The sequence below is a fragment of the Hemiscyllium ocellatum genome, chromosome 9 (genome assembly GCF_020745735.1).
Source record: "Hemiscyllium ocellatum isolate sHemOce1 chromosome 9, sHemOce1.pat.X.cur, whole genome shotgun sequence".
Lineage (NCBI taxonomy): Eukaryota > Metazoa > Chordata > Chondrichthyes > Orectolobiformes > Hemiscylliidae > Hemiscyllium > Hemiscyllium ocellatum.
The window spans coordinates 97,037,059-97,063,274 of record NC_083409.1 but is presented as its reverse complement, the minus strand read 5'-3'; the positions used below and the strand labels follow the sequence as shown (position 1 = coordinate 97,063,274).

General features: G+C 39.5%; 1 protein-coding gene and 1 non-coding gene across 4 annotated transcripts in view; one reads left to right on the top strand and one right to left on the bottom strand.

Moving 5' to 3' along the window:
- evi5a (ecotropic viral integration site 5a) overlaps positions 1 to 26,216 on the bottom strand; it is a 257,993-nt gene that overhangs the window by 74,988 nt on the left and 156,789 nt on the right. The window lies entirely within an intron of this gene.
- trnal-caa (transfer RNA leucine (anticodon CAA)) lies at positions 13,576 to 13,695 on the top strand. Its single transcript has 2 exons — positions 13,576 to 13,613; positions 13,650 to 13,695. It is a non-coding gene; the product is annotated as a tRNA-Leu (tRNA).

The window sequence follows — 26,216 nt, the reverse complement described above, 5'->3', positions numbered from 1 at the left end:
TTGGTGCGGCATTGATGAGCTGAATGACCTCTTTTGTTTTAGATTAGATCAGTTACAGTGTGGAAACAGGCCCTTCGGTCCAACAAGTCCACGCCGACCCGGTGTAGAAATGCACTGTAGAAATTCTATGAAAGAAATTAAAACACAAAGATCAAAAATGAACAGTCAATTTTAACTATGTGACACTATTTTCTGGATTAGTGGTGCTGGAAGAGCACAGCAGTTCAGGCAGCATCCAAGAAGCAGTAAAATCGACATTTCAGACAAAAGCACTATGGCCAACCAATTAAAATCTTGTTGGAAAGTAGCCTGATTAATTCAAAATACACTACACTAGAACCTCTGGTCAGTAGCAAAAGAACAGTATTACCAGTGGCCTTGGACTGGAGTGGAAACTTCTCTGTCAATATTCTTTTCTGAAGTGGTCCCAGTAAAAGGGAATTGTGATGTGTATAAGCAAATCAGATACAGCCAATCCAACCCAAAGGAACAAACCTCATTGCCAATGCAGAGTTTAAAACCAGCAATAGTCAATTAGAACTATTTGGAATATTTAATTTCTACTGAACACAGGTACAGATAGTGTTCCTTCACTGCTGCGAGGCCAACATCCAGAAATTCCATTATTAACATGACCCATTGGGTATCTGCACAAGATGGACTATACCGATTCAAGGCAATGCTGAAAATGTGTTGCTGGAAAAGCACAGCAGGTCAGGCAGCATCCAAGGAACAGGAGATTCGACGTTTCGGGCGTAAGCCCTTCTTCAGGAATCTGATTCAAGGCAATGGCTTACTACCACTTTCATGGGCAATAAATGCTGGCATAGTCAGATATTCTCTTAACCAGGAAGGAATTTAAAAAAGCAAATGAAAGACAGGATTAACACCCCAAGTTTCTCTTCAATTCACTCTCCATCCTGACTTGAAACAATGACGACTTATTTTTCCACAATCACAGAGTCAGAATCCTGCAAAAGGCTTCCAAAGCACAGCAGGTATACTCAGACCATTTAAATTGCGACAGTTCAAAAAAGTGGCTCACTGCCACCTTGTTAAGAGAATTAACTATGCACAAATGTGACTTTACTTAAAGATGCATATGAGCATGAATTAGGAACTGCTGCTCTTTGGATAGGATCATTGGTGATCAGTCTACATTTATATTTTGAATCCCTATATAGTCCCAATGATCTTTAGATTTTCATTAGGCAAGAGAATCATTTATCGCTACCTTAAAGATACTACAAAGATTCTGCATCTACTTGTTTTCAGAAGTAGAGGGTTGAAATACTTGTATAACCCTCAGAAAATACTTTTCATCTGTCCTTAAAAACATCTTAATAAATAATTTTAAAAAATCAATTTAAGAAGGTTACTTTTTCTTCCAAAGGAATGAGATGACACCCTCAAAATTAACTTCCCAGATTCTTTTTGCGAAATCAGTATAACAGTGACAAATTCTTTTAAAGTTCAATGACCATATTTTCAGCTATTTTTATTCAAGAACATGCTGAATTTCTGTAAATATGTCAGCAAGTGAGAGACAGTGTGTGTTGGTTACGGTTGATGAACATGCAACAATGAGAAGTTCTGATAGCATGGTCGATTATTACAAGGCAAAGTTTAGTGCTTAGCAAGGTTACAACAGGAAGAAAACTGCTTGATTTATCGTGGATGACTGAGTTCTTAGTTACTGTCACATTGAAAAATTTGGGTTCAAATCTGTCTAAACAAAACTTTCAATGAGTTCAACTTCAGCTACAGGTTACTTCACAGGATGCTAGGGTAACCACTTTGGCTATATAATTTTGAGTGCATCTAATAACAGGGTTACGGTTAGCTTCAGAAAACCAAAAATACTGGAATGAAACTTGAGGTGCGTGGAATGTTTTGATTATCTGAATGCATGGCAGACAATATCTTTATCATTGCTGATCAAAACTTTAAAATTTTTACTAATGTATCTAAAAATGTATCACATCGGATGATCCTGGATTCCTGAGATTGAGCATTCCATGGAATTATACCCTGAAGGTCCAAGAGGAGCCTGGAAAAGCTTTCTTTGGGGTGAGGGGCAGGAGGGAGGTAGTATCAAGGAAATCTTCTGATCTTGGCTTCAACTACTGCTTGATTCAAGAGGGTGCATTAAAAGAAAATTCCTTAAATTTTGGTGACCCAGGCCCCAGACTAATTTGAATGTTTCACGTGGGCCCCGTTTATCTAGGTGTGTCCAGTTTGATCTGAGAAGTCTTTGGCAGTGCTGAACTGGTCCTGATGGAGACTTAAGGAATTGGAATCCCTATCCTATAGGAATGGCTTCGTAGTATGGGTGGAAGTATTTCCTCAAAAGAACTCTGTTCCTGCATTTCTGTGAAAAAAAAATGAAGGGTACATTGGTACTTGGTGTATCTAGAATCTTTACAAGTTTATGACCTTTTCAGTGGACTTGCAACAAAAAAAAGATTACGGATTTCTGGGGTCTATTTTTCTGTTTGCTTATTTTTGTTCATCTTGACAGTGATAAGCCTGCTGAATTCATGTCACAGAAAGCAGATGAGGCCAAAACAGTGAATATTTTCAAGGAGTTCGATATAAAGGGATCAAACGGTATGGGAGAAAAGCAAGAATAAGTTGGATCATACTGAATAGCAGATCAGACTCCAAGGTGCATTCCTGCTCCCATTTTCTATGTTACTATGTTTTATTTTAAAATTTAAACCAGGATGGTCCACCATACACACTGCATGATTGAAAAGAACATTGGGCCTGATAACCCGGATATATTTTACATTCATGTACTACAAAGATCCCCACAAACAGTTTAAAAATTTTCACGGCTACACGCAACTAAGTAGGATTAAAAGGGCTCAACCGCATGTAGTTATCGAAGCAATGTTTTCCAGAAAGTCAAACTTATCATATTGCACAGCTTCTTGTACATCAAACTGATTTTCCACTCAACAGATGAAGTGTTTTAACAAAGTATATCATCTAGATTACTCACAGCTTCAGACATAATGAATGACTCACTGCAATTATTATAATAAAACTGCCAAAATAATTAAGTGGATCAAATTAATTACCTAAACATTTGATTTCTGATATCAGAATAATTAAATACTTGTTAGTTAGGTTGGATATAGCATCAAATTGAACATGAGAACTCTAGACTTCTTGTATGCACAATCTACTTAAGACACATCCTGTAGTTGAGAAGTCAAGGTTCAGATTTAGTTTTTCACAATGACTGATGAGGAGCAGTGTGAGAAAACGTGGCTTTTGTTGCCCTCTGTATGAACTTTTCAGTCCTTCAAGATGATTATCACTAGTCTCACACATTTGTCGCATCTTTTGTTCTTCTGTTAATGACAATAAAATGAAACCTGTATAAGATCATTTAAACTACTACACCACAAGTCTTCAGCCACTTTTCCTGACTTAACACTGCATTCTTTTTTGTCCAAAGGCTCCAACAAATTACTCGCTTCCACATATCTGCATTAAGTTTCTCATAAGATTCCTAAAATAGGTCAAGTTCTTTGCTAATCTGCTGTTTTAGGGTGAAGATTAAATATAAACACAGACTTAGTGTGGTAAGACTCATTGGGAAGCAAGATATGCTGATAAATGTATTAAGGGTTCAATGCTATTCAAAGCATGTTCCTACAAATAAAAGGTTATTTTACCAAGCATGTTTGCTGCTTGTTAACTTGAGAATAAAATTACCGGCTAAGTGCAATTTCCCCATATATTACACATTGCGAATTGTTGACTAATAAGGGGAAAAAACTATTTTTAATCTGTGTTTCTCTTTTCTAGCTTTCTGTATAACCTCCCTGCTATCAATGTTCACCCTCATATGGAATGAATGCAACACAATGCTCCAAATAAATTTCAATCGACCTGTTCAGAGGTGCTATTGCACACTTCTGGATCAGTGGGACTTGAAACTGGGTCTCCTGGCTCCAAGGTAGGAGCACTACTCATGGACCACAAGAGCCCTTTCTAACATGCTCATGGTGAAGCTCCTTTACAAGGGATAACCTATAGTGATTGATGGTTGAATCAGGAATATATAAATACCAATGTGTTGCAGGTGCAATTATTTTCAGTGAGTCAAAGGTTAAGCATTTATGAATGATGCTGAAATGGTAGAATGTAGAAGTGCTGCACTTACACAATGAGAGGATTTGTAAAGAAAGTCATTACATGTGTTTTCTTTTGCCAGAGACAATGGAATTAACTTCTTAAAATTGTTCCATGCAAAATTGTCCTTAAACGAAAGTAATAAATTTGTTCATGACATCTAACATCTGAATATATAAGTAGCAAATCTCTACTCATCACTCAGGGTTAGCTCTCACTTTTAGTCAACATCTATGAGAAGTACCTTTTTTGACAGCAAAGAAAATGTTTTAATTAATTACTATTTCCTGATTACCCATACAATAGAACTTTACCTTAACAAAACATTCTTAAAAAGTATGATTACATTCCTTGAGTATTATGGAAAAGCTTATAGCTTTCAAAACTTTTTATTTTGTACATATCAGGACAATTCTGAGAATATTCATTAATCTGCCAAATTTTGTTTGAGTTTGAAACAAGGCAGGTCGACTCTCAGTCTATGAGAAATAGATCAGTGAATGGTTGCTACTCACTTTATTGTGTTAAAATAAGCATAGTGCATGTACATATGTTCCTTATTTCTACAAAGACCAAGCCCCTGTGTGTCAGTAGAAGTATAAGTAAAGTTTCCATAGTCCTAGAAGATCATAGGGCTCTTCTCTCACTAGAGAGACATCTGTTGGTGAACTTAACCTGAGGGCTACCCCACATCAGATGAGTGTTAAGGTTGAGAAGGAAGACTGTCATGGTAACCTCAGACAGGAATTAAACCATTGGTGTTACACTGCAACAGCAACCAGCCAACTGAATAAACTGACTGTCAGCACAATTCATCATCCATGAGAAACTTCAGCTTTTCAAGGTAATTTGAGGTGAACTCAGCACCTTTCAGGACACCAGTGATGTCTTCGGTGCATCCATGAGTTCACAGAATATACAGTGAGAAATGATCTGATGAGGGTCGCTACTATCATGAAGGATGGCTTTGTTGGACCCTATCTCAGTGTCAAGCACACACTGTATAAAAATGGCTGGAGTCCTATTTATGAAGTTGCCAGTAAGACCAATCTTAGAGTGAGTGTAGCTCCAGGAATTCCAATATGTTCACTGACCAGAGGAAGCAAGTCTATGGTTGACAAGAGTAGAGAATTCCCTGACTGATCTGTCAACTTGGACATAAAAAAAAAAGTTCATTTGAATGCTCTATTTAAAAGGTGACTCTGAGTGCGGGATTGAGTCCATTAAAACAAGCAAGGGAATTTTCATATGAAACTGCAGATTCAAATATAACAAACACATCATCTATACATCAGAAACTGGCATGGGGTAGGAGGTTAGTTGCTATTCCAATGAACCCAACAAAGATGTTTGGGAGGGCTGAATCTAGCAGGTATCAATAAATCTGATCGGAACAGTCTGAGTTGCTAAGTTCGTAAGTTCAATGACTATGGGTTCATACAATGGTGGCAGACTTGGATCCCCATAATACCATGCTACAGTACAATATTAAAAATTGCTATCGTATTATACTATTACATTATAATATAATCTTAATATACTATTATAATAGCAATATTTTATATTGTATTATATCACCATGGAAACCCTGCGCGGTCTTCACAAATGTGAAGGAATCTTCCCCATGTAGGGAAAACTTAATCAAAATGTTGGCAGCAATTCATCCAACTATTTGGTTAGTTCATGCTCTGCAGAACCACTCATAAATAAGGTACAAGCATAAAAGGACATTACCTGAGAGTACTTTGGACAGCCTATACAAATGTTGATCTTGGATATGTGCGGGCAGAGTACTTGGCTATCTTAATTCTTAGATCGACAGATTCTCAATTTGCAGGAGAATCAAGGGTTACAGGGAGACAGCAGGAAAGTGGATGTGAGGAATGTTGGATTAGCTGAGATCCTATTGAATGACAGAGCAGGCTTGAGAGGCTGGATGGCCTAATCCAGTTTCCACTATCGTCCTGTAGCTCATTGCTTTTACACATGTCCACTAAGTGCTTTTTAGGCTTACTTTCCAGTAAGGCTGTCTTGTCAGGCTGAGTTTCAGGTCCAGTGGATACAAGTTTGCACACATCATTAAGAATGGCACACATTTTACAATATAATCATGCTTGTAAAGGACAACTATTCCAGTTCTTTTTAACAGGTTGATATTGAGGCACCACAACACTGCCAAATATTCACATTTAATGTGGGAATTGACTGAATCATGACTAAAACCCCCAATACGCATGTGCTAGATTAACTAGGCTCACTTTCAAGGATTCATCGTCTTCAGTGGACCCTTGTTTGTAGTTAGCTGGGAGCCCATGAGTCCAAGTTTAGTAAGTACCTCTTCCTGTTTGACGCGGCCCAGAGACACATTAAAACTGAAACCATGCGCAAGAACAAACTTGTTTTCAGAGTATATGCATATCAGAAAGATGTAGTGTTTCAAAGTTTGGGAGAAGATTTGTAGCTCGGGTGCTCGTTGTTGTGGTTCTGTTCGCCGAGTTGGGAATTTGTGTTGCAGACGTTTCGTCCCCTGTCCATGGGACATCCTAGACAGGGGACGAAATGTTTGCAACACAAATTCCCAGCTCGGCAAACAGAACCACAACAGATGTAGTGTGTTTACTGGCATTATTAATTGCATCGTCAAACTTCTTCTGCTTAAGTGAATTTATGGTGTAGGCATTTTAAATGAGGACTGTTTAAGGTGTGGTCATCTATTGAAGCAAGATAGAGGCAGAAATAGATAAAATCAAACAAATGAAAACAAGTTGCATTCTTCAAATAAAGCACAGTATAGGACATGGTGTAAATTAGTAACCTTATTTCCAAACTATTCAACTTTATCTTGCATAAATACCTATTCAATCATGGGATCTGTGTAAATGTACACAAATGTAAATGTCATTTTTCCTTTATTTTGGCAATTCTTGTGAATTGCCCTGATTTGTGCAAGATGAAAAGCTTTGACAAAATGTCTTTTTCACAAACACTCAAGGTCTGCACTACCAAACAATTCTATGACGACATTCAGGCTTTCATTCAGAATCTCCCTCCAAACTTAGTCATTTTCAAACTTTCCATTCATGCAAACATTTTTCCAAGAAGTTCAAGTTCTGCCTGAAATAAGCTCCAAAATATATCTGATGGAACTATCTAAAGTAAATTACAATACAGTCCTCTCCAAGTTTTTGCCAAGTTCTTCTGCACTTGCTACTTTAGCTTTTAGCTGTGCTATTATTCTACTTGCTCACCATAGTTGGGGAATCAGTTACTTTGCATCATGGCTCACTATGACTATCAAAAGTCAAATTAAGAAAGTTGAAGAGATAGCTTTATTTTGTGCTACATGTCTTAAGTCAGAAATTCATAAGTTACTTTTACTCAAACGTTTGCTTTCAGTTTTCATTTTCAGTAATTAGCTACAAGAAACTGTAAGCAAATAATGGTGAGTTCTGGCAAGCTCTGTGAATGGTCAGTCTTGATGTCAACCATAAAGAAATTGTATGATCAGATTAATAGCTTGCTGTGTGTCAAATGAACATCTTTATTATATTAAAGAATAAAATGTGATGGAAGTGAGCGCAACTGGCAGGAAATGTGCATTAGTTATATTTTTACATTATACTTGTGGATTGCCCATGAGTTTGCATTATAATTTGAGCTGACACTTCAATCATCAGCAGGATGTAACCAAACATTTAACTAGATCAATACTGATGACACTAAGAAAAACGTGTGAAGCCAAAAGTATGGTTTTTAAAAAAATAATGATAAGCTACTAATGTTTACCAGAGCTTGGTAATCTAACAGCTACTGTGTCGAGAGCTACATCTAGTTAGCAAATATATTTTTTCCTCAATGTTCAAGCATGTGTTCCAATACTACATCAATTTTAAAAGTAATTATTTGTATTCTTGTCTGGAATGACACTGTTGTTATTCAAACAAACAACCTAGGCAGTTCAAAAGCCACATTATTCTAGAATTTGCAAAAAACTTTTTTTCATTTTTCTGTTGGCATATATTCTGATATCAGATTCTCTCTGATGTGAGTACATGTTAGGTGATCTGTATTTCTTGAACTTGTGTTTTGAAAAAGATTGAAACATAAATTTAAAGATGATTTTAAAAAATTGTATTAATTCCAAAGCTTGATGGAAGTCTAGAATATGCAATGTACATCTCATTTAGCAGTTTTACATTGACAACATCTGGCTCTCCTCACCCACAATTCTCAAGGAGCAGACATTTATTGCAACTATATGTTGGGAGATAGAAGCCATGGTCTTCAGTATCCAACACAAATTCCATTCCCTAAACATTGCCTATACCCCTTTCTTTCTGGTAACTGATGTAGTGCCATCTCTGCACTTTTAAATTCACCTGTCTCAGCTTATCTGCTGTTGAAAGAGCACCCCGTTTTTGTTATCTCAAAACTTGACTATGTTAACACTCCTGGTAGCCTTTCACCTTCCACTCACCATAAACTTGATGTCTTCCACAACTCTCATGCACATGTTCTAACTTAAAATTTGGTTGGATTCAATCATTGCCCCTGCGCACAATGACCAAGAAAATGGCTCATGGACAAGCAAGATCTTGATTTTAAAATCATCACTCTCGCTTTTAAAATCTTCCAAAGTCTCACCCTTCCTTTACTTCTAACCTCGAGCCCTGTAACTGAGCTTCGTATTCTTCACATTTTGGCCTCTTGCATCCCTCAATGTTAATCTTGCCACAAGTGGCATTTAGTGGCCAGGAGTATAAGCTCCGCAATTCTCTCCCTAACCCCCTCTTATTTTCTATTCTTCTTTGCTCCTTTAAGATACTTATCTGCACTGCTCCTTTAAAAAACTTACAATTCTGTAAGTTTTAGAAGACTCGTAGATAAAGAAGAGAGTGGTCCTAAGGGAAGAGTACTAAACTGGGCCAAGGCCAATTATATCAAAATTAGGCAGGAGCTCTGAAATGTGGATCGGACACAACTATTTGAAGGGAAGTCTGCATTTGAGATGTGGGATGCTTTCAAAGATAGGTTAACAGTAGTGCAGGATAGGCATGTCCTGTTGAAGGTAAAGGATAGGGAGGGCAAGATTCGTGAACCGTGGATGACAGGAGAAATTGTGCGACTAGCCAAGAGAAAAAGGGAAGCATACATAAGGTGTCGGCAGCTAAGAACAGAACGGGCCCTGGAAGAATATCGGAAGAGTAGGACAAGTCTTAAATGAAGAATCAAGCGGGCTAAAAGGGGTAATGAAATAGCTTTAGCAAGCAGAAATAAGGAAAATCCCAAAGCATTTTATTCTTATATAAGCAGCAAGCGGGTAATTAGAGAAAAAAAATTGGTCCACTAAAGGATAATAAAGGAAGGCTGTGTGTTGAACCTGAGAGAATGGGTGAGATTCTGAATGATTACTTTGCATCAGTGTTCACTGAGGAGAGGAACATGATGAATGTTGAGATTAGAAATAGAAGTTTGATTAATCTGGATCATGTTGACATAAGTAGGGAAGGTGTGTTGGGGAGGCTAGAGGTTATTAAGGTGGACAAATCCCCAGGACCGGACGGGATCCCAGGTTGCTGAGGGAGGCGAGAGGGGAAATAGCTGGGGCCCTGAGAGATATCTTTGTGGCATCCTGAAATACAGTTGAGGTGCTGGAGGACTGGAGGGTTGTTCATGTTGTCCCCCTGTACAAGAAGGGTAGTAGGGATATCCGGGTAACTACAGACCAGTGAGCCTGACATTCATGGTGGGAAAGTTGCTGGAGAAGGTACTGAGGGATAGGATCTATTTATATTTTAGAAAAGAATGGGCATATCAGTAATAGGCAACATGGTTTTGTGCAGGGGAGATCGTGCCATACCAACTTAATAGAGGTCTTCAAGGAGTGACCAAGTTGATAGATGAAGGAAGGGCTGTTGATGTATATACATGGACTTTAGTAAGGCATTTGATAAGGTTCCCCATGGTAGACTAATGGAGAAAGTGAAGTCATATGGTGTGCAGGGTGTTCTAGCTAGGTGGATGAAGAACTGGTCGAGCAGCAGGAGACAGAGTAGTAGTTGAAGGGAGTTTCTCAAAGTGGAGAAAGGTGACCAGTGGTGTTCCACAGGGGTCAGTGTTGGGGCCACTGTTGTTTGTAATATACATAAATGATCTGGAAGAGGGCACTGTTGGTATGATCAGCAAGTTTGCAGATAACACAAAGATTGGTGGAGTAGCAGAAAGCATAAGGGACTGTCAGAGAATACAGGAGGATATAGATAGAGTTGGGTGGAAAAGTGGCAGATGGATTTCAATCCAGACAAATGTGAGGTGATGCATTAGGGCAAGACTAATTTGAGAGCGTATTATACAATGAACGGAAGAGACTTGGGAAAAATTGATGGGCAGAGAGATCTGGAAGTGCAGGTCCATGGTACCCTGAAGGTTGCTGCACAGGTGGATAGAGTGGTCAAGGCGGCATATAGTGCGCTTGCCTTCACTGGACGGGGTATTGAGTATAAGTGCTGGCAAGTCATGTTAAAAATGTACAAGACATTGGTTCGACTGCATTTAGAATACTGTGTACAGTTCTGGTTGCCACATTACCAAAAAGGACGTGGACGCGTTAAAGAAGGTGCAGAGAAGATTTACGAGGATGTTGCCTGGTATGGAAGGTGCTAGCTATGAAGAAAGGTTAAGTAGGTTAGGTTTATTTTCATTAGAAAAAAGGAGATTGAGGGGGTACCTGATTGAGGTTTATAAAATCATGAAGGGTATAGACAGGGTGGATAGAGACAAGCTTTTTCCCAGGTGAAGGATTCAATAACAAGAGGTCATGCTTTCAAGGTGACAGGTGGAAAGTTTAAGGGGGATACAAGCAGCAAGTACTTCACACAAAGGGTGGTGGGCATTTGGAACTCGTTGCCAGCAGAGGTGGTAGAGGCAGGCACGGTAGATTCATTTAAGATGCTTCTGGATAAATGCATGAGGTGGTGGGGAGTAGAGGGATACAGATGCTTAGGAATTGACCGACATGTTGAGACAATATATTTGGATCGGCTCAGGCTTGGAGGGCCGAAGGGCCTGTTCCTGGGCTGTAAAGGTTTTTTTGTTCTTTGTTCTCAAACCTACCTACATAACCAAGTTTTTGGTCACCTGTGGCTTGCTGTCAAACTTTACCTGATAATGGTACAATGAAGTGCTTTGAAATGTTTTACTAAATTATACCAATACAATATAAATTATTGGAGAAAGTGAGGACTGCAGATGTTGGAGATCAGAGCTGAAAAATGTGTTGCTGGAAAAGCGCAGCAGGTCAGGAAGTATCCAAGGAGCAGGAGAATCGACGTTTCGGGCGTTCCTGAAGAAGGGTTTATGCCCGAAACGTCGATTCCCCTGCTCCTTGGATGCTGCCTGACCTGCTGCGCTTTTCCGTCAACACATTTTTCAGCTCAATATAAATTATTGCTAATGTTTAGAAAATTCTGCAAGATTTGTAGATAAAAGATTTGTCATGGTTATGGGATGTGCCTCACAGTGCCAGGGGCCTAAGTTTGATTCTAGCCTTGGTCAACTGTCAGTGTGGAGTTTGCACACTTCCCATGTGCCTGCGTGGGTTTCTACTATTTCGTTTTTCTCCTGCAGTCCAAAACTGTGCAGATTAGGTAGACAGGCCATGTCACATTCCCCATAATGTCCAGGGATGTGCAAGCTAAGTGGATTGGCCATGGGAAATGCAAGTCTACGGGGATAGAGTGGGGGCTAGGTCTGAGTGAAAGGCTTGTTGGAAAGTTGGTGTGGACTCGATGGGCTGAACGGCCTCTTGTATTGTAGTTCTAGTACACAGGAGGATGAGATTAGGAAGGACGTGGACAGGATTTCATGGTCACAGGAATGTGCTGGCAAACAGTAAGCTGGTTTGAAGTTTGTTTACTTCAACGCCAGGAGTATCTGGAATAAGGTAGGTGAGCTTGCAGCATGGATAGGTACTTGGAATTTCGATGTTGTTGCCATTTTGGAGACATGGATAGAGCAGGGTCAGTAATGGATATTGCAGTTTTAGGGTTTAGATCTTTCATTAAGAGCAGGGGAGGCGGTAAAATAGGGGAGGTGTGGCTTTGTTAGTCAAGGATGGTATAACGGTGGTTGAAAGAACTTTTGATGAGGACTTATCTACAGAGGTGTTATGGGCTGAGGTTACAATCATGAGAAGAGAGGTCACACTGCTGGGAGTTTTTTTTATATATAGGCCTCTGCAAAGCTCTAGGCATGTGGAGAAGAGGATTGGCAAATCGATTCTGGGCAGGAGTGAAAGAAACATGATGGTCATTATGGGGGACTTTAACTTCCCCAACATTGACTGGAAATGCTATAACTCTAGGACAGTGGATGGATCAGCTTTTGTCCAAAATGTGCAGGAGAGTTTCCTGACAGAGTATGTCGAAGGGCCGACAAGAGGGGAGGCCACATTGGTAATGAACCAGGCCAGGTGTTTGATTTAGCGATAGGTGAGCACTTTGGAGAGAGAGTGACCATAATTCAGTTATGTTTAGTTAAGCAATGGAAAGGGATAGGTACATGCCACAGGGCAAGAGTTATAGATGGGGGAACAGCAATTATAATGCGATTAGGCAAGACTTAGGATGCATAGAATGGGTTTGGAAAATGCAGGGGATGGGGACATTCGAAATATGGGGCTGGTTTAAGGAACAGATATTGTGTGTCCTTGATAGGTATGTCCCTGTCAGGTAGGCAGGAAGTGACAATGTAAGCGAACCGTGGTTTACTACAGAAATTGTATCTCTTTTTAAGCAGAATACGGAGGTTTATGTGACATTAAAATGAAATGGTTCAGATGAGGCAGAGAGTTACAGAGTAGCTAGGAAGGATTTAATAAGAAGAGCAAAGAGAGGACATAAACAATCTTTAGCAGGTAGAATAAAGGAGAACCCGAAAGCTTTCTATAGATATGTGAGGAATAAAAGGTTGACTGGGTTGAAATAGGACCTGTCAAAGACAGAAGTGGGAGGTTGTGTGTGGACCCTGTGGAGATCGGTGAGGTGCTAATCGAATATCTTTCACCTGTTTTCACTCTGGAAAAGGAGAATACTGTAGAGGAGAAGACTGAAATATGGGCTATTAGACTTGAAAGGATTGAGGTTAGTAAGGAGAGGTTATCAATTCTAGGTGGTGTGAAATTAGATAAGTCCCCTGGGCTGGATGGGATTTTCCTGAGAATTCTCTGAAAAGCCGAAAGCTAGTGCAGCTCCAGTGGCCTAATGGATAAGGCACTGGCCTCCTAAGCCAGGGGTTGTGGGTTCAAGTCCCAGCTGGGGTGTCTGACTCTTCCTTGTGTGTCCTTAATCTGCTTTGCCAACAACTGCTTATCTGCATTCAGTTGATGGGGTGGGGTGTTCCCTGTCGCCTTACGCAGCACTTTAGCTTGTCAGGATGGCCGAGTGGTCTAAGGCGCCAGACTCAAGGAGCGTTAATCCTTGCTCTGCATCTGGCCTTGTGAATTCTGGTCCCTTTCTAGGGGCGTGGGTTCAAATCCCACTCCTGACATGTCTCCCTTTTTGGGCGGCACGGTGGCACAGTGGTTAGCACTGCTGCCTCACAGCACCTGAGACCCGGGTTCAATTCCCGACTCAGGTGACTGACTGTGTGGAGTTTGCACGTTCTCCCCGTGTCTGCGTGGGTTTCCTCCGGGTGCTCCGGTTTCCTCCCACAGTCCAAAGTTGTGTGGGTCAGGTGAATTGGCCATGCTAAATTGCCCGTAGTGTTAGGTAAGGGGTAAATGTAGGGGTATGGGTGGGTTTCGCTTCGGCGGGTCGGTGTGGACTTGTTGGGCCGAAGGGCCTGTTTCCACACTGTAAGTCTAATCTAGATCACAATGATGTTGGAGCCTTTGGTTGATCTTTGAGTCGTCATTGTCTACAGGTTTAGTAGCAGAGGACCGGAGGGTTGCAAATGTTGTGCCCTTGTTCAAGAAGTGCAGTAGAGATGATCCAAGTAATTATAGACCAGTGAGCCTTATGTCTGTTGTAAGAAAAGTTTTGGAAAGGATTATAAGAGATAGGAATTATGATTATCTAGCAAGCAACACTTTGATTGGAAATAGTCAACATGGAATTGTGAAGGGTAGGTCATGTCTCACAAATCTCAGTTTTTTTGAGAAGGTGATCAAGCATGTGGATGAGGGTAGGACAGTCTTTGATGAGGTTACACATTGGAGAAAATGCGGAGACATGGATTGAAGATGATTTAAGTTTGGATTAGAAACTGGCTTTCAATAAGTAGGTAAAGAGTCGTGGTTGATGGAAAATATTTAGCCTGGAGTCCGGTTACTAGTGGTATGCCACAATGATTTCTTTTAAGATTAGATTACTTACAGTGTGGAAACAGGCCCTTCGGCCCAACAAGTCCACACCGACCCGCTGAAGCGCACCCACCCAGATCCATTCCCCTACATTTACCCCTGCACCTAACAGTACAGGCAATTTAGCATGGCCAATTCACCTAACCTGCACATTTTTGGACTGTGGGAGGAAACTGGAACACCTGGAGGAAACCCACGCAGACACGGGGAGAGAATGCGCAAACTCCACACAGTCAGGTGAACCCAGGTCTCTGGCACTGTGAGGCAGCAGTGCTAACCACTGTGCCACCCAGTGTTTTGGGTCCAGTGCTGTTTGTCATTTTTATGAACGACTTTGATGCAGATATAAGTGGAAGGGTTAGTAAGTTTGCAGATGATACTAAAGTCGGTGGAGTAGTGGACAGTGTGGAAGAATATTACAGGTTGTAGGGAGACTTGGATAAACTGCAGAATTGGACTGAAAGGTGGAAAATGGAGTTCAATGCAGACAAATGTGAGGTGATTCACCTTTGGAAAGAATAACATGAAGGCAGAATACTGGGACAATGGAAAGATTCTTGGCCGTGTGGATGTGCAGAGGAATCTTGGTGTCCATGTACACAGATCACTTAAAGTTGCCACCCAGGTTGACAGGGCTGTTCAGAAGGCATACGGTGTGTTTGGTTTTATTGGTAGAGGGATTGAGTTCCAGAGCCGTAATGTCATGCTTCAACTATACAAAACGCTCAGTGCAGCCTCACTTGGAGTATTGTGTGCAGTTCTGGTCACCCCATTACAGGAAGGTTGTGAAAGCATTGAAAAAGGTGCAGAGGAGATCTGCCAGGATGTTGCATGGTCTGGAGGGCAAGTCTTATGAGGAAAGGCTGAGGGATTTGGGTCTGTTCTCATTGGAGCGAGGAAGGCTGAGAGGGGATTCAATAGAGACTACAAGATGATCAGAGGATTAGATAAGATGGACAGTGAGAGTCTTTTTTCTAGGATGATGACATTTGCTTGTATGAGGGGGCATAGTGGCAAATTGAGGGGTGATGGATTTAAGACAGATGTCAGAGGCAGATTCTTTACTCAGAGAGTGGTAAAGGGGTAGAATGCCCTGCCAGCCAATGTAATTAGTCAACTGAGCCACATTAGGGGCATTTGAAGAGTCCTTGGATAAGCATATGGATGATAATGGGATAGTATAGGGGTTGGACTTAGATTAGTTCACAGGTCGGCTCAACATCGAGGACCGAAGAGCCTGCTCTGTATTGTATTGTTCTATGTTCACATTGTAGGGATTCTATGAAAAGGAAATGAACTATGGAAGTTTCAATTTGATGATACTGATCAAATGATTTCACTTTTACAAATTCAGGTGAAAATGGAAATGCAAACTCATCCCTTCTTCGTTTAATATGTAAAAAAAATTTCTTTTATAAAGTAATCCAGTTACCGCTCGCATATTGCGATTTGCATCGTAGTTAGTGGGTCATCCTATGATACTTTTTTCATCACCTTGGGGAGTTCCCCAATGTTATTTTCTCACTTCTGTCACACTTTTATACCTTCTTCATAATTCCATTCAGTAATTCCCTTCTGGTTTCATACCTTCCATCACAGCTTGAGTCACAAAATATTGGCCATTTCTTCCTTGTGTCAAAGAAAAATCTTATCCTCTTTTCATCCCTCAAATACAACCAACAAACAGACAACAGTGTCTCCTTCATCTGTTGACACTCTTGGTTTCACTGTTGCCCTGAAGTAAGAATTTCTGCACATTACAACTGGCAAAGGCTAAGTCTCAAGATATTTTCATTCTGTCGGGGCACTGCTGGCTAATCCAGCACTTATCACTCATCAAGTGTCCTCAAGAAGGTGGCAGTGAGCTGCCTTCTAAACCACTGCAGAAAAACGTTGCGCAGGGACACCCACAGTGCTGTTAGAAAAGGTGTTCAGGAATTTTGACACACGACAGTGAAAGGACAGCATTGCAGTCCCAAATAAGTTGGTGTTTGGTTTTAAGCAGCACTTGCAGGTGGTGGTCTTCCCATATATCTGCTGCTCTGTCCTTTCAGGTGGTGGAGGGCACTGACGTGGAAATGATTGTTGAAGGGGTTTGGTGAATTGCTGCAATGCATCTTGTAGATGGTACACAATATTGTCACTGTGCAATAGTGCGTGTGAGAGAGCATGTTCAAGATGGTAGATAGGTAGTCAATTAATAGGCTGCTTTGTCCCAGATAATATCGAGCATCTCGAAGTTTTTCTTATTCATTCATAGAATGTGAGGGACACTGGCTGCCCATGTCCATAGTTGCCACTGAGGTGGTGGTGAGCTGCTTTCTTGCGTCACTGCAGTCCATCTGTTCAGGATTGACCCACAATATCATTCGGGAAGGGATTCCAGAATTTTGATTCAGTGACAGTGAAGTAATGGCTATATATTCCCAAGTCAGGATGGTGAGTGACTTGGAGGGGAAATTGCTGGCGATGGTAGTGTTCCCATATATCGGCTGCCCTTGTCCTTCTAGATTGATGTTGTCATGTGTTTGGAGGATCTTTGGTGAATCTCTGTAGTGCCTCTTGTAGATAGTACAAACTACTGCGACTGAGCATCAGTAGTGGAGGGAGTAGATATTTGTAGATATGTGCACTGAGTGGTGTCAAGCTTCTTCAGTATTGCTGGAGCTGCACTCATCCAAGCAACTGGGGCATATTCCATCACACTCCTGATATGTACCTTATAGACTTTCAAGGCTTTGGGAGTCAGGTGGTGAGTTACTCAGTACAGATCCCTCACATCTGGCTTGCTCTTGGAGCCACTGTGTTTACGTGGTGGGTCCAGTTGAGTTTCCAATCAACGGTAACCCAAACAATGTTGATAATGAGTATTTCAGTGGTGGTAGCACCATTAAATGTTTTTGAAGCTGCATTCATCAGACAAGTGGAACATATGCCATTACATTGCTGCTTTGTTTTGTATATGGTGCACTGGGAGTCAGGAGGCAGGTCACTCGCCACAGAATTCCCAGTCTTTGACCTACTCTTATAGCTGTAATATATGGCTGGTCCAGTTCAGTCTTTTGTCAATTATAATCCATGAATTGAGAGAAATTCAGTGATGGTAATACCATTGAATGCCATTTGGAGACAGTTAAATTCATTCTTCTTGGAAATAGTAATTGCCTGGCATTTTTGTTGTACAAATATTACACATTTTGACCTTTATTTGGAGAAAAACAGAAACATAGAAAATTGGAGGTGTAGACCATTTGGACCATTCAATATCCTGCTTTTGCTTTCTCCCCATAATCTTTTGACACCTCTAGCTCTAAGAATAATTTATTCGTTCTTGAAAACATCTAATATTCTGGCCTCAACTACATTGTGGCAACAAATTCTACAAGCTCACCACAAACTGGTTGAAGAAATTTCTCCCCATTTCTATCTTAAATGGTATGCCCCATATCCTTACTTGGTGACCCCTGGTCATCAGGAATGTCCTTCCTGCATTCACCCTATCTAGACCTCTTAGGATTTTACAGATTTGGATGAGATCCACTTCATTCTTCTAAACACCAGTGAATATAATTCTAACCAATCCAATCTCACTTCATTGCAAAGGAATCACCCTAAGAACCAGACTAGTAAATAACCCTTCATGACCACAACATTCGTCCTCGGAAGACCAAAACCACACACAATATTCCAGGCGTGGTCTCACCAGGACTTGTACAATTGCAGCAAGATATCCCCACTTCAGTACTCGAATCCTATTGTTATGAAGCCAATGCAGTATTTGCCTTTCTCGGTGCCTGATGCACCTGCATGCTTACTTCAGGAACTGGTCTACAAGCACACTCAAGTTTCGTTATATTTCCCTCTTTCCAATCTATCAAATAATCTGCCTTTCAGTTTTGCTACCAAAAGTGGATTGCCTCACATTTATCCTCATTATACTTAATCTGCCATGCATTTGCCCACTCAACTTGTCCAAATCATACCTCTGCGTCCTCCTCATAGTTCATCCTCCCAGCCATCTGCAAACTTGAATATATTATATTTTGTTCCTCATCTAAATTACTGAGGTCCAATCACTGATCTCCGATACTGCACTGGTCACTGGCTGCTGCTCTGAAAGAGACAGGTTCATTCCCCCTCTCTCAAAATTCCACAATTACTACGGTACAAAAAGAGACCATTTGGCCTATCGAGCCTTCACTGGCTCTATTATCTTGTACCAATTTCCTACCTTTTCTCTGCTTCCCTACACACCATTACTATCCAAAAACCATCGAATGCCCTCTTGAATGCTTTAATTGAATCTGCCTCATTTCCAGACATACAATACCCTAAAAACTCACTGTGTGGAAAGAAGATTTTCTCACATTAACCTTCCTTTGTTTGCACGTCACTAAATCTATGCCCTCTCAAACTTGATTCTTTTCCAAGCAAAACAGCTTCACCCTATTTACTCGGTTTAGCCACTCTTTGTTGCCCGTCTGCCGGTCAGCTCTTCATCCATGTCAGTATGCTGCCCTGTTCAGATCTTGCTGCACATGGACATGGACTGTGTCAGTATCTGAGGGGTTGGAAATGGTGCTGAACATTGTGCAGTTAGTGAACATTCCTACCTCTGGCCTTATATTTAAAGGATAGTCATTAACAGAGCAGGTGAAGGTGGTCAGGCCTAGGACATTATCCTGATGAACATCTCCAGGGATGAATGTGGACTGGGATGATTGACTTCCACAACAACAACCATCTTTCAATTAAAGGATGTGGGCCAAAGACAAGAATATGTTAGCCATGAATTCACTGAGTAGTAGAACAAGCTCAAAAGGCTGATTGGCCTACTCCTGTTCTTGTGTTGTGCTGGCAGAATTTGAATGAATAAGAGTTCTTTCCTAATTCTCACTGACTTCAGTGTTACTAGGGTTCCTTGGTGCCATCAACTGCTGTTTTGATGTCAAGCACAGTCACTTCAACCTCACCTTTAAAATATTTTTGTCCTTGTTTGGACAAAAGCTGCAATGAGGCCAGTAGTGGAGGGGCCTCATCGAAACAAAACTGAGCATTAGCGAACAAGTTATTGCCGACTCTAGCAGTCAACAGCTTCCAAAACGTTGCTGGTGATTAAGAGTAGATCCATGCAGCAGTAATGAGCTGAGTTGCTTTTATCTTGTTTTTGTGAACACAATACACCTAGGCAATTTTACACAACTGTACAAGGAGGTGCAAGGAGCTCTTTGTCATTTTAAAATGTAGTGGTTTTCTTGTGCAATGAGTTATATATGATTATGGTGCAGACAGATATATTCTGGGGTGCAGGACTGTGTGTTAAGGAATGCACTAATGATTAAGGTAGTCAACTCAAAGGTGCAGGAGGGCAGTGCTACTGACTAAGCAGTGAAGTTTCGTGATATACCACACTAAGGAGCTGAGAGAACAAATCAGATTGAATTCTTGTCATTGAATCCATATAGTAAATGTATTGCAATTGAATTTGGTCAGCTAAGAATGCAAAATATTAATTAATAAAAATTGTATTTAATTGCATTTTCCTTAATGTCTAATTGGAAATGTTTTGAAAAGTACTTTTAAATAGGTTATGAATAAAACATATTTTTGCAGAAACCAAATCCATGTGATCAGTTACAGGCCAGCATTGCAGTTCTACTGGAACAACTCGGCAAGGAACATGGTTACATCTGAAACACAAGTCTTTGGTATCCTTGCCAAACAGTTGTCTGTGCTCATAGCTTTTTGCTTCAGCCAATGTCTTCAGCCAGTTTCTGGTACCACAAGCAGAGTGAACAGAATTGGCTGGATGCCAGAATCTGATGCTGGTGAGCAGAAAACTGAGGAACAAGTGAAGGCCATTTAGCCCCTTGGGCTTACTCTGCCATTCAATAAGGTCATGACTTATCTGTCCATACCCCCCAATTTTAAAAGCGATCCCATTACATCCCTGATAGAAGATTTTAGCATATCCCTACTGCTGATGTCAGGTTAATTGGCCTCTAGTTTCTGGCTTCCCTGCTATTCCCTTTCTTGTATGGTGTGGCTTTGTTTGCTGTCTTGCTCGAAACAATTTTTGCTTGCAATCTGGGGACTATTCCAGAATGTAGGAAATTCTGCAAGATCAAAACAAGAAGTTACTTCTCTCAGAGGGCCATGATTCTGTGGAATTCACAATGCAGAGTGTGGCAGATACTGGGACATTGGGTTAGCTTAAGGAGGAGACAGACAGTTTTGCAATGAGCAATGGGTTGTGGGTTATGGGGAGCAGGCAGGAAAGTGGTCTTGAGGCCAAGATGAGATCAGCCATGATTATATTAAAGACAGAGCAGGACTTGAGGGACTGATTTGCTTATTCCTGGTTCTTCAGCATTGATGATCTTTGAGGCTATCTTTTTAATCCGCAACAGAAGCCATTAGTTCACAGAATTTGCTGGCTTTGATCTCACTAATGCCATCAATACTATTTTGTTGCTCATACTATTTTCTTTAAGTTCCTCATACTCACAAGGTTTTTGGTTCCCTTTATCCAGAACATTTTTAGTGTCTTCTACCAAGAAAACAAAACAAAGTACTTAAAGTTTTTGTCATTTCCTTATTTGCCGTTCCATTTTTTTTGTTGCTGTCTCTAAGGTTTTTGAATTTATTTTGGCTAATCTCTTCCTATTAACAATGCTACAGACATCATTACAAACTGATTTTATGCCTTTGGCTAATTTATTCCTACTCTATTTCCTCAATTAATTTCTTGCAGCCACCACACCCACCTGACCCCATTCTTGCAAGTCTAAAATCCTAATTTTCAGATTTGCCACCTTATTAGTAACACTATAACCCCCTTTCTTCAATGTTATCTTTTAATTCTCTAGTTAGCAACGGATGGTCACTTTTCATATGTGGTTATTACTCCTCAAAAGGATATTTATTTGCTGCAAATTATGAATGAATTATTTAAGCGCTTGCCATTGCTTATCTACTACTGTATCTTTGCATCTAATCAGAATATAATACTCATCTATTTCCCTATCATATTAAAAACAAAACAGGTTAATAGATTGTAAAAATTCACTTTATGGGACTAGGAGTAGAACTTGGGAAAATAAATAGGCAACGATCAGTAAATGAAACAGAAGAGATGTTTAACACAGTGCAGGAAAAATATATGCATTGAAAAGGAAGAAAACGCTAATGGGACTCCATTTATGAGGACGCAAGTCAGAGAAAAACTGAGGGTTAAGATATAGTTAACACACAGACAGTTGTTAGAATCCTCAGTGATCTTTCATTATTTTGTTCTTTTAATTATTTTTGATGTGGAACACTGAACTGAGAGTTGAAGGCAATTGTTGTACAGTGAACAGCAGCTTGATTTGAAAAAAACAAGCAAATTGATATTTGCTCACGAGGTTAGGCCTGGAAGTTAATTGCAGATTGTTTCTGGTTATAAAGTGCTCAAAAGATCTTTGATTCCAGAGTTTGGCTGCTCAAGCAAATAGCAGATGTTGAATGTTAACTGGGACTTTGTGGGAGACGGCCAGTCTATCAGGAAGAAGCCAGAGTTTGCACTAGCTTTTGAACAGTAATTAAGAAAGAGGGATTGTGCCCGCAAAAGTGAGGGATGGACGTTTGATTGCTCTCTCATCATCAACTTATTGAAAGTTCAGAGAAGAGAATCACTGTTATAAGAATTAAACAAATGTTCCTTGGAGCATACAGGAAGCTATCTGCATGTGTTCACGCCATCAGAAGCCAAGCAAGATATAACCCCAGCAATTAGAAATATTATAGACTGTGAACGCTGCTCAAGTGAACTGGCCAGTTAGACCATTTTTTATTCTTTTGATTTATCCCTTAAACTTACTGGTCTACGAGTATGGGGGCTAGAATTAAACAGAATTGAGTTTATACCTTAGACATTAATTAGATTACTTTGTGGTTTAAATTTGCTCTGCTAAAGCTACTATATTAATAAATTGTTAAATTTCTTTTACACTATAAACACGTTGCTGGTATTGGTTATTCAAAAAATCTGGCTAGGAACCACTGCGGTCAATTGAGGGTTCTTGAAGGTTTTAATTTTACTGTGTTGCAAATACAGAGCCAGCGAAGTTGATCTGGTTTGGCTGTTTGTCTCTATGTTGTAACACAGCGTAAATGTGAAAAGACTGTGGATAAATCAGGTGGGAACTACAAAAATAAAAATGATCAAGAAACAAAGTAATGAAATATTTTACAAACCTGTCAATAATGCAGGCTGTGATGGGAAGATAATCAACACAGGATAGAAATATAATACAAGTAACAACAGAAATGTCAGAAAAACTAAAAATTATTTTCCTTCTGTATATATTAGATAACTAGAATGGGTAGGCATGACAATGAATGATGAAATGAGTAATGAGATTAAGTGCATTTACTATAAAAAGGGATGCACTGAATAAACTAAACAAACCTCAGGATAAACTTCATAATCCAAATGGACAACATAAACATATCAGTGCTTTAACAGATACATAGCAGAGACATTATTATTCTTAGTAAACAATCTGCTTGATAAACGTATAGTGCCAAAGGAATGGGGTATGACTAAAGTAATTCTTATATTTAAGGAAAACAAAACATGTCGTGGAAATTATAAAAGTCAGCTTAATATCACTGGTAGGAAAATTAATGGAATCTTTCTGAAAGGAGATAATCGAAGAACATCCAGATTTGAGAAAGATGCTAATAAATAATCAATAAAGATTTCACAAGGAAGAATCTTGCTTAGCCAACTCTATTTAACATTTGGAGAAGCTAACAGAATGTAGATAATAATCATGGAGAAGATGTAATTTATCTTGATTTTCAAAAGATCTTGGCTAAGATTTGTTATAATAAACTAACGAACAAGATCAAAGGATGTGTAATCACAGCCAATAATAGAATGGATTGCTAGATGGGAATCAATGGAAGCTATTCAGAGTGATTCTAAAATCTTTGTACAAAGTGTCCAATGTTTATTTACTAGCTGGTCAATATATATGTGAAAAGTTCTGTATAATGTTGTGATTTCTGAAGCAACCAACTTTTAAGAGAACATTATGAAAGATGTAACACTGATTCATGTTAGAAAATACTGAAATAATTAAAACTCTTCACTTTCAAAAGTGTTGTTGGTTTGTTGAATCTCAAGATTCAGTTGTCATCAGATTCTTTTAATTGGAGCACCAATCCACGTACTATATCCTTACATTTTAACAGCTTTATACAAGAATTAGTTTTTTTTGTGGTTTCAGAATATAGATATGAGTCAATCATTCTTATGACCTACCCATGACCTGAGAAGTAAGAAAAGCAACACTGATTTAAATCTATCATTTATGTAGTTTAGCTCATTCAAGTACTAATGTGGGTGGACCTGTGTTTGACATGCTGTTTATCAAAATTCTCAACATTTTAAAAGTTACACCTCGGAACAAATCAACGTCAGTGCATAAATCAGATTAAAAATGGAGAGTACTCGGCTAGTATTATTTTTGTATCTGATCACTTGGTCATAGTTTTAATTAGAAAACAATATGGGTGTGCACCAGTGCCATTTCCTGTGCACTTCCTGTTACCTTTTCACACATAGACTTTACCAATTTTGCCCCTACTTCCATCAAAAAAGAATGAAGATGCTTGTCATCTTAGTTTCAAGTTATCAATATAAATCAGCAACATTTCATTGTCTGATTTATTCTCCACATATAAGGGAACAATCCTATCCTGCATAGTTAAGTTTTGTATCTTTCACAAATTAGGAACAGAATTTGAACTGTCCAGGCAAATGTTTCATCTTTCAAAGCAGACTGTCCTTATATAGCGAAGATCTCTTTCTTTTCGCAAAACTTCTTACATTTTTCTTTCTATGTCTATGCAGTTTAACCAGATATTTGATAAATTAACATAGACTGTATTGCATGCGCATAGCTTTCAACAGCAGATCTGTTGATAGTAAGAGTTCCAAGAAAGATCTGCGACTGTATTTGAATTATCACCATCCATCATTGTTTAGACTCCACAATAAGAGATACCACTGAACAATTTACATACCAATGTTCTCGAAATGAACAGCCAAAGGTTAGTTGTTAAAGTACAGTAATGTAATACTTGTTATAAAATTAGGAACTTTGGGTGGTGAAGTTATTATATAAAACTATATGAAGAAAAAGACTGAGCTTCTTAGTTTCACAGTAATGCAAGGAAATCCAGAAAGAAGTAATTGTGTTTTTCAAGTCAACTTCATTCAGATTCAAGTCTGATTCTTCTGTCATGAAATATGCTCCCACACCATTCTCTTATTTTACAAAATTCTCATTCCATCTCTGACCCAAACTGAAACATATCCCTATATTTTTTTCAACCTTACTTCAACAGACTTTGATCTTTTAAGCAAAATGCCTTTAATTTTATTCAATTTACTTGCAGATGTTTAACATTAACATTTCTGCAGCATGAAAAAAATCCTAAAATGATGAATCAATATAACAATTTTTTTCATTCTCAATCTAAAGTGAATACAGAAATTTGTCCAATCTCAAGAACTTCCAAAGCACTGCTCAGACATTTAACATACTTAAACTTTGGGAAATGTATCAGCCAATTTGTACAAACAAGATTGGATAATGACTAGATATTTTTGAAAAGACTTTGATAAGATGCCACTTGTGAGGATACATTAGCTATGACTAATGTAAAGTGGTCATAGTCTTACTGGACCACAGACATCCTCTGTCATGAGGGAGACTACTGATGGTGGTTTAACCAAAGGTTGTGAAGAAAAGTCTTTCATGGTAACCTCAGCTGATGTGGGAATTGAACCCATGCTGTTGAACTAGTTGTCCAGTCAACTGATTTCCACAATAAGCGCTTTGCCAGCCCTAAAGTGCCCTTTAACTCAACCTGGGCAAGCATCACAGCTTTTAGACCTCGTATGGTAAGAAGTCTCTCTCTCTATGTCGTCCCTGAAAATTATATTTTGCCTCCATTTTGAATGACTCCCTGTAGCATGGTGCTGTGAAAGTTTCCTCACCCACATAGGCTGTAAACTGTTCCTGTTTAATAAGGACAAAGACTGTGGATTATATAGTACTGCCCTTAAGTCTTGGTATTACATTCTTATCCTTGACCACTAACCAGACCTGTACTTGATTTCGCCAAGTATGTGTGGTTGCCTCCTCAACCAAACTATGCTGATAATTTTCCACATCCTTATGTGTACAATGTCTACAACTCAACAATTTGGAGATGTTTAGCAAGGTGCTGACACACCACATATATAGTGGTCGAGGATTACCATGTTCTCCATAAACTCCAAATGCTGTGGCTAAGGCAGACAACTTGAACTGTCATCATTAGCTAGCATTGCACCAATTACTCGTTAATTAAATATTTGTGTATTAAATCGCTTGATCCAATATAAATTTAAGTCGATTAAACATTTACCTAAAATTTGTTCCTGACTTGTGGTGACTTCACTTTGTAATCTTTCTCCTGCCCTCTCTTCCTTTTCTCATCGAGCAGGAGACAATGTCCTTCTCTTTTCACATTCTCTATAGAATACCTGATCAGGGTTCTGGGTGTTTAACAAAGGTTTGAACACTGAAAACATAAAACTAAACAGGTGGTCAAAACTACGTCCAATAATTCAGTGTGCAAAACCACCTATTGTCATATGGAATAC